We start from the raw sequence: 9,076 nt of genomic DNA on the forward strand, positions 1-9,076 counted from the left end.
TGCTACTACAGAAGCCAAACAAACCGGCAGGAGAACCAAGTTCCTATCGACCGCTCTGTATGATCGATACGATGGGCAAAATCCTAGAGCGCATAATCTGTACCCGTCTAGAAAATCATTTAGAAGGAGATGGTGGTCTCTCTGATAACCAATATGGTTTTCGTAAAAGGCGCTCAACTCTTGATGCTATCAAGAAAGTTGCTGGTATAGCAGAAAAGGCTATTGAAGGAGACAGGTGGATGTACGGGAACAAAGAATACTGTGCGGTCGTCACATTTGATGTGAGAAACGCCTTTAACTCGGCCCATTGGCCCCATATAATGCGTGCATTAGTGCTTAAAAAAACTCCGAGCTATTTGTTGTACGTCATACAAAGTTATCTGGCCGATAGGATCCTGCTCTATGATACTGACGAAGGACCAAAAAAGTATAAGGTAACGGGTGGTGTGCCGCAAGGATCTGTGCTTGGCCCACTCCTGTGGAATGCACTATATGATGAAATATTGCGCCTCCCTCTGCCGAAAGAAGTGCAAATAATTGGATACGCAGATGATATTGCTGTGACAATAGTAGCTAAGGAGCTCCATCAAATACAAAGTATTTGTAGTGATACTGTTCTGAGGATAAAGCAGTGGCTAACGAGTGCAAAACTCGAACTTGCCGGCCACAAAACGGAAGCAGTTCTTATAACTAGCAGAAAAAATCTGGAAACTATTTCGCTTAACATAGACGGGCACAACATTACAACACAATCCGCCGTGAAATACCTTGGTGTAACGATTGATGCGAGGCTCAACTACAAAATGCATGTTGAAAAAGCGTGTGAAAAAGCGGCGCGTGTAAACATGGCCTTATCAAGGATAATGGCAAACATTGGAGGACCGAAACAGAGCAGAAGAGCTCTTCTGGCCAAGGTGAGCCAATCAATTATTATGTATGCGGCGCCTGTATGGGGGCCGGCATTAATACATAAGACGTATGCTAGGGTGGCACAATCGGTGTTCCGGTTGAGCGCTATCAGAATAGTCAGTGCGTTTCGCACGGTTTCCAAGGAAGCTGTCGGGGTTCTAGCAGGAATTATGCCTCCAGACAAATGGCTCTCGAACTTAAGCGAATCTATGATAAAAGTAAAAGCGCAGGCCGGAAACTAACGGGAGCAGAGCGTAGAGTAGAAAGGCAAGCCAGCTTAGACGAATGGCAAACACGCTGGGATACATCAAACAAGGGGAGATGGACATACCGCTTAATCGGTAACATACAAGTATGGATGGAACGAAAACACGGGGAGGTAGATCATTACATGACGCAGTTCTTAACAGGGCATGGATGCCTCAGGGAGTACTTACATAAGTACGGCCACGAGGAAGGAGTAGCTTGCTCGTTCTGTGGTAGCAATAGCGAGAACGCAGAACACATATTTTTCCACTGTCGGAAATATACAAAGGAGCGACTATCTTTGGAAAAGGAAGTATCCAACCGAATAACACCAGATAATATAGTGAAATATATGTTGCACTCGAGGAATGTGTGGGATTTGGCAAGAAGATGGCAGCCAGGACATCAAAGAAGGAGCTAATCTAGAGCAGCGAATGTCGCTGTAACGACGTGAGCCCATAGGCTAAGCTTGCCCTGCGATGAAATGCCTAACGGCGGTCCCACATGGCCTCAGTACGGAGACGGAGTTAGGGTTTAGTACGTAGGCGTACCGTTTCGCAAGTCCAGAACAGTAGGTAATACTGACTGGGCGTGATCCCGAATGGGGTGAACCTTTAGCGAGCAGTACGAATCGTGCATACTGCTAGTAAAGTAGCAGTATCTATGTAAGATTCCCCCTCCGGCACAAAAAAAAAAAAAAAAAAAAAAAAAAAAAAAAAAAAAATTGAGCATGTGCAGATACACAAGATAGGATAGAAGATGTATGCCTTTTAACATCGTATACTATACAAATAAATATTTTTCTTACTAATAGAAATTAAAATAAAGAAAAATATTTATTTTTATAGTATACGATGTTAAAAGCAAAAAATCAAAAATTTATTCTGTCGGGATTCGAACCTGGGACCTGTGTTAGCATCTTGACCTTCCAAGCGCTTACCACCAACACCACCATTGACAATTAGGTTGCGCTGACTTAAGTATGATGTGGTTATGAATGCAAGAAACATACGATGGTTCTAATAATTTTGTTTAAGTATAGAAATATACATACATACTTTGTAGAACATTTGCTTTCGCAATAAATTTATCACAGCAATACATATGCATAATATGTACATATATACATATACATAACATTGCTGTGATGCCCTGAGAAGTATAGTCTTAATAAATTTATTTTTAATTTTTTGCTTACTAATAGAAATTAAATTTATCACAGCAATATTATGTATATGTTTATGTATATTGCTGTGATAAATTTATTTTCTATTAGTAAGAAAAAAATATTTATTAGTATTGATTTCCAAAAGCACAGAAATGATTCTGTGAATTTATTCATTAAAATCGCCACTCAGAAGTCATTTTATCCCTTGTAAGCGAGCGATTTTCTTAAATCTCACGCTCCCAGATAAAACCATATACCTCGTCCTCGTGGGTCAGTTTCAAAAACCACAGAAATGATTCTGTGTGATTCTGAAAGGCCAACGCAGAGTATTTCAACCAAAACCTACGTAAAATAGTTGAGAATTCGCAGAAATGAAAGACAAACGAAAGAAAAAGAAGTATAACTTCAATAATGCACAAGCATACAAACATACATATGCGCACACATGTGAATATGTCACCAACCAAAAATTGAAACATTGTTCTACAAAAACAACAACAGCATAAGCATGGAACATTGTGTTGTGTTGTTGTGTCGGCCGAGCTGTGCGGAAAGAAACGAACAAACGATCGCCGATTGTCACCGCTTCGCTTGCTGCTCGCACATCTTCGCAGACAAGGTTGCGTTACATTCATATGGATGGAGCGAGGTTGCGCAACTTTGCGTTACTTTTATATGGAAAGTTGCGCAACCAGAATCTCTCGCAACCTTTTCCGGCGTCGTATAAGAAGTATAACTTCAAAAAGTAAAGACAAGAAACAGAAAAGGGAGAAATATAAATAGCTAGTGACAGGGGAGAGAAAATTGAGTCTTGGCAACAATGAGTAAACTATGCTTGACATAGCGCGTCTAGTCGCGTGAAGAAGAATGTTTAAGACTTGAGCTATTAGCGAATTGCGCAATGTCATTTAACTTAGCGCTTGCTAAGGTGGATTGCATTGCTTCGCTGAGTTGAGAGTTTAGAAAGGTGGGAAGATTGGTATTAGTACTTTGGGGGGATGGGGATAAAGCGGTAAGGCTTATTGCATTTGATTTTAATGAAGAGGTGGATGGTGTATAGATTGGTGGAGATATAGGAATGATGTTTGTATTATTGTTTGTTGTTATAGTTTTTTCAGTGGGTATATTGAAATTGTTGGTTGCTATGGGAGCAGGTCGCTTAGTAATTTCAGAGAATGATTGAAGAGGAGTGTGGGAGGGAGCTTGCGCTGTGTATTTCTTTGCTGCTTCGCGCATACTGCACTTTTCTTCCGTTTTTATTTTTAATATTTCTTTCGCTTGTTGGAATGTTGGGCAACTAATTGAGGACGCGGAATGTTCACCAGAACAGTTTGCGCACATTAATCTTGAGCATTTTTCTTCTTCGTGCGGAGGGAAATTGCAATTGACGCATAATGGAAGATTTTTGCAATGCTTTAGTGTATGGCCAAGCTTTTGGAAAGATTTGCAACGCATTGGGTTGGGGAAATGTGGGCGAACAGAAATTTTCCTCCATGCAACATCTATTTTTTCGGGAAGTTTGTAGCTTTCAAAGGTTAAAAGTATCGCACCTGTTGGTGTTAGAACTCCTTCAGTTTTTCTCTGAAATCTGTAAATGGATGTTACACCATATGCTTCTAAGCCTTCCACAATTTCGTTGTCTGGGACGTGATTGAGGAACGGAGCGAAAATTGTGCCTTTGACACTGTTGAGTTGCTCATGGTATTTTGCTTCGATTTGGCAGATGCCTGAGAGGTTTTTGATGTTGATGAACTTTTCGGCAATTTTTTTATTTTTTGCAAGTACCAAGAGATTTCCATCTCTCATCTCTGTGATTTTCACATCTTTACTTATGGCGTTAAAGGCTTTATGTACCAAAAAACATGAAAAACGTGATAGGGGCTTGTTGTTGTCGCACGATTTTAATACAATGAACTTAGGATCGTCGTTCTTTGTAATGTTTACAAGAGGGAGATCAGGAAACTCTTCAACAGATTTGTTGGCTTTTTTCCTTTTCGATTGTGGACTAGAGGAAAGCAGGGCAAACCTGTTTTCCCCGGGGGGCATGTTGCACTTTTTGGTTATTAGTCACTTGTCACTTGGTAGAGTATACCTTTGTTCGCACAAAAAAAAAGAAACACGTGGGATAGAGCGCAAAAGAAGAATAATTAAAGATAACTGCACTGAAGCGGGTGAGAAAGTCAGACGAGATCCGCGAAAGAGAGCAAACGTATGCACACGGCGGGGTTTAGTCGATGACTGACAGCCAAACATATTTTGGATTTGTGCTCTGCAAGCTATAAGGCAATAGATTGGTTAATTTGTGCATCATTTATGTACAAAACCCATTGTGCTGTGTGAAGTGGAGACCAAAACTTATTTTGGGCACTCTACCCACAAAATCAAAGCACAAGATTGCAGGTAGTATTGTACTTCATTTAAGTATAACAACAAATACACCTGGCAAAGGCACTTATTTCACTTTGCAAAATTACCACACTCTCTGTTATTCGAGAAAAAATTATAAATATCTTGGACGCACAAAATCGTTTGTAGCGTCAAAAAATCTCTCTCGGGTTTTTGGTTTTTCTTATAGTTAATTTGAGTCTAGTCGCTCAACTCTGCCTTTCCATATATTGCTCGAATAGCAATAAAGGCAAGCAGCAATAACGCAGCTGCAGTTTCGCGAGTGAACAAAAAAAAAGCAAAATACAAAAATTAATAGAGAGAGAGAGCAGCAGAGGCAATCAGCAAAGGTAAAGCAGCACAGAGAAGCAGCACAGGCCAAGCATCGCCCAAAATACGTCGCTGGGATACATAATATCCGGCGTCATACAACATCGGCACAATAAAGTGCACTGGCTGCCAACGCCTCTCACATTCACCACCTACCCAGGATCGAGTTAGACTCGAGTCGTCTCGCCGACCTCGGCGATTTAATATGCGGGGCGGCGAGACTGCAATGCCGAAGATGATTTCACGGTGCTGCTGGTCAAATTTCCGCGCATCGATATCAAAAGGTAGAAATCTCGGTAGAATCGCGTAGGTATCGAAGAGGCAGTGTCTATGCGAACTTGGTAGCGAAGATAGTAGCGTGAGGAGTCGACGCGGCTGAGTGTAAATGCAAAGTATGAAAGTTGTGGCTGGGCGGCTTGTGTAGAACGAATTGTTGAAAGCTTTCCCGTTGTCCATTCCTTTTGTTGGTTGGGTTGGGGTACAGCTGTTGTGTGGTGTGTTGTAGTGCCATCAGCTGTGGTGACTTGCGATGTACATAGCATTAGGATGCGTCAGTTTTACCGAGTAGAGGGGGTGGATGCTTAACTCATTTAAATAGTAAGTGTGGTTCCAAATTTTTATAATTAAACTTATTTATTATATGAAACTTTTTGGGTTTTTTATTCAGTATTTGTGGAATCATTTGCGCCGACCGTTTCCCCACGGCCAACCACATCAACGGAACGAGCGAGCACCGTGCTCCACCACTCGAATTATCACAATGTACTTCATTTTCATGTCTTGTTTTTGGAGAGCCAAATTGAAGTTGTCGTCATTAAGTGCGAACTGTATGACTATAACGCCTACTTTTATTTTATATCGGGGGTGATACAAGTTTTGGGCTTTTGAAAATGTTTCATTATTTCCTTTAAATATTTATATGTCACTCGCGGAGAGTTAGAAACGAACGCCAGAACTTGGCTCTTGAATTTGTACTTGTGGCAGCTCTACTTTAGAAAGTGGAGTAGATGCAATTGTATTTAATAGTTTTTGTTGATTGGAAATCATTGCAGTTGTTTTCACATACTGGTCTAAGCAATTTTGGTATTTCGCGGTAAGCTAGGATTTAAAATTGTCTGTGAGATCTTAAATATTTTTTTGTCAGTAAACTTTTTTATTTTATGAAAGCAAAAATATAACAACATTTCAACATGGCTTTACACTTATAGAAAAAATATAATTTTAAAAGGAAGGGCTATTTGTGTTGACCCAGTTCCAACTCAACCTCCTTGCGGTGACCATCACTAATACTTGTAGATTAATTTAAAATCAATAAATGAATAATATACAGCCTGATCGGAGCTTTTTTAATTACAAAATTGTGAATTTAAAATAAAACTGTATAAGCGAAATTGCAGCAACGATGAAATTGATGAAGGGCCGAGTAATAACACTGTGAGGTGGTCAGATATTAGACTGACTATATTTGCACAATTCTTCTCCTTAAATAATATTCAATACAATATTTCAATACCGCTAAATATGTACATAATTCCGCTTTGTATTAATTCATATATACAAGGTATGTTCCGGCAAAATCAAAATTTTTTTATTGTTCAAGGTGTATGGACGTGTTTTTCATTCGCTCCGTGAATTCCGTATTTTGAAAAAGCAAATAAACAAAAAGCAAAAAAAAAAAAAATTGGTTATGAAAGAGTAACTAAGGAAGCGCAGTCAGCAGAAGCAGCAATCGGGCAAGAAGAGCGCTGACAGCAACCAATATGCAGGTACCAGCAAGCACCCGGACAGCGAAGGAAAACAAAATGCAAGGTGATAATGTACTAAGCAAAAAAGGATCGCCTGTTCAGACTGGTATTGATCGCTATATTAACGTAAAAGGGAAATTAAGTTCAGTTAAATCAGCGGTCAATACCAAAAAATTCCAACCAGGCACGCCAAATGATAAGAAGCCAGAAATTCTAAATGGCAACAGATTTGCCATACTGAGTAAAGAGTCTAACGACGATGAAAAGGGTACCACCACATTCGTGAATGCTAAACCACTTCCAATCTATTTCCGCGAGCGTGGCTCAAATGCACTTGTCTCAAAAATAAGCAATTTAATAGGCTCAAACAATGTTTAATATTGTGCCCTTGAAAAATGGTAACATAGATGAAACAAATCTTCAAACATACACAGAAAAAAATTGCATGGATATTGTAAAGTACTTGTCAAACAATAACACAAATTACTACTCTTACCAGCAGAAGAGCACAAAAGGCCTAGTTGTTGCCATAAAAAGTATGGAGACTTCGGTAGACTCTAGCGATGTTAAAGAAGCACCAGAAGAAGGTGGTTTTAGCATTAAATCAGTAGTAAATATTTTTAACAGAAACAAAGTCCCACAACCAATGTTCAAAATAGAATTGATGTCAAATTCTTACCAACCAAATAAAAATGAAATACACGCGATTTACAATTTAAAATATCTGCTACATCGCATAATCACCATTGAGGAACCACATAAGAGAAATGGTCCAGTACAATGTACAAACTAACAAGAGTATGAACACACGAAAGCATATTACACTCTACGCAGTGTCTGTGTGGTGTGTGGTGATCTACATCCTACTTCAAAATGTACTTTTAAAAAAGAGGATTTAAATAAAAAATGCAGCAATTGTGAAGGAAATCACACTGCTAACTACAGGGGTTGCCCTGTATATAAAGATATGAAATCGAAGTGGTCACAGGGCATTCAAGCACGTCGTAACTAAATGTTGAATATTCCTCCTAATGAAAATATTGAAATCCGCGTCCATATTTCAAAACCAGTAAATCCTAAAGACAATACTACTCAAGGAAACTGCAAAATATGAATCAAAAGATAATCAAATCACAAAGCCAAGTGTTGCTAACTTTTTTAAGTAAAATATGAATGTATTGAAAATTTGTTTATGGAATGCTAACGTTGTTAACCAACATAAATTGGAACTTGTTAGATTTCTTTCTTTATACAGGGATTTAGACTCTATGTTACAAACCACCCAGATGGAAAAGCACATGGAGGAACAGCAGTGTTGGCTAGAAAACGATTAAAGCGCCACGCATTGGAATCTTATGCACAGCGCAATTACAAGCTACAACAATATCTATAAAAAATCGCTGTGGGGACTTAAACCTGACGGCCATATACTGCCCACTTCGGTTTAAAATTACAGACATCCAATTTAAAGACTTTTTGGACCACTAGGCCATAGATTTCTAGCAGGTGGAGATTACAATGCAAAACACGTATTGGGGCGCACGACTAATTAATCCGAAAGGACGTCAGCTGTATTACACTATTATAAATAGGCACAATAACCTTGACATAATATCTATATATATATATAAATATACCAGATTTAATTGATTGTACTGACCTATCTTCTGATCACTTTCCTGTACTAATTAGGACATGTGAGCAACCTATGTTCGTTGATCCAAAAGTGGGTCCAACATCTTATAAAACGAATTGGCTAAAATAAAAAATACAGGAAGAGATATTGACGAGAGCATAAGAGAACTCAATGTTATAATAACTAACGCAGCTGTCTTAGCAACACCAAACAAAAGCTATGAGCCGCTTGGTTTCAGAAAAATCTCTAATAGAGAAATTGAAAAGCTTGTAAATGAAAAAAGGCGTGCAAGACGAGAATCGCAGATAAATCGCTCCCCTACCACTCAGATTCAATTAAATTCAGCTTAAACGTTAGGAAGAATTCAACACTAAAATGTATATAAAGAAGCTGTGTCCAAGCAAGCAAAATTCCCTTTGGAAAGCCCAAAAGTCCATGAAGCCACCAACTGACTCCAACATGTCTATAGGGACATGGGTGGAAATTGGGCTCGAAGTGACGAGGAAAAGGCCAATTGTATTGCAAATCACCTAGAAAAGGTATTTCAACCCATTTGTCCAAAGAACAACTTTGAGCTTTCCAGCTTACCCAACACAGTTAACGAGTCACTCGAGTCGTTTACGACTTCACCTTCTGAAATTATTAGAATAATAAAAT

At 39.0% G+C, this 9,076-nt stretch overlaps 1 pseudogene; it reads right to left on the reverse strand.

The window, feature by feature from the left end:
- Positions 1-2,504: 2,504 nt before the first annotated feature.
- Positions 2,505-2,634, reverse strand: LOC125775971 (small nucleolar RNA U3; annotated as a pseudogene).
- Positions 2,635-9,076: the final 6,442 nt, after the last annotated feature.

This window comes from Bactrocera dorsalis, chromosome 1 (genome assembly GCF_023373825.1).
Source record: "Bactrocera dorsalis isolate Fly_Bdor chromosome 1, ASM2337382v1, whole genome shotgun sequence".
Taxonomy (NCBI): Eukaryota; Metazoa; Arthropoda; class Insecta; order Diptera; family Tephritidae; genus Bactrocera; species Bactrocera dorsalis.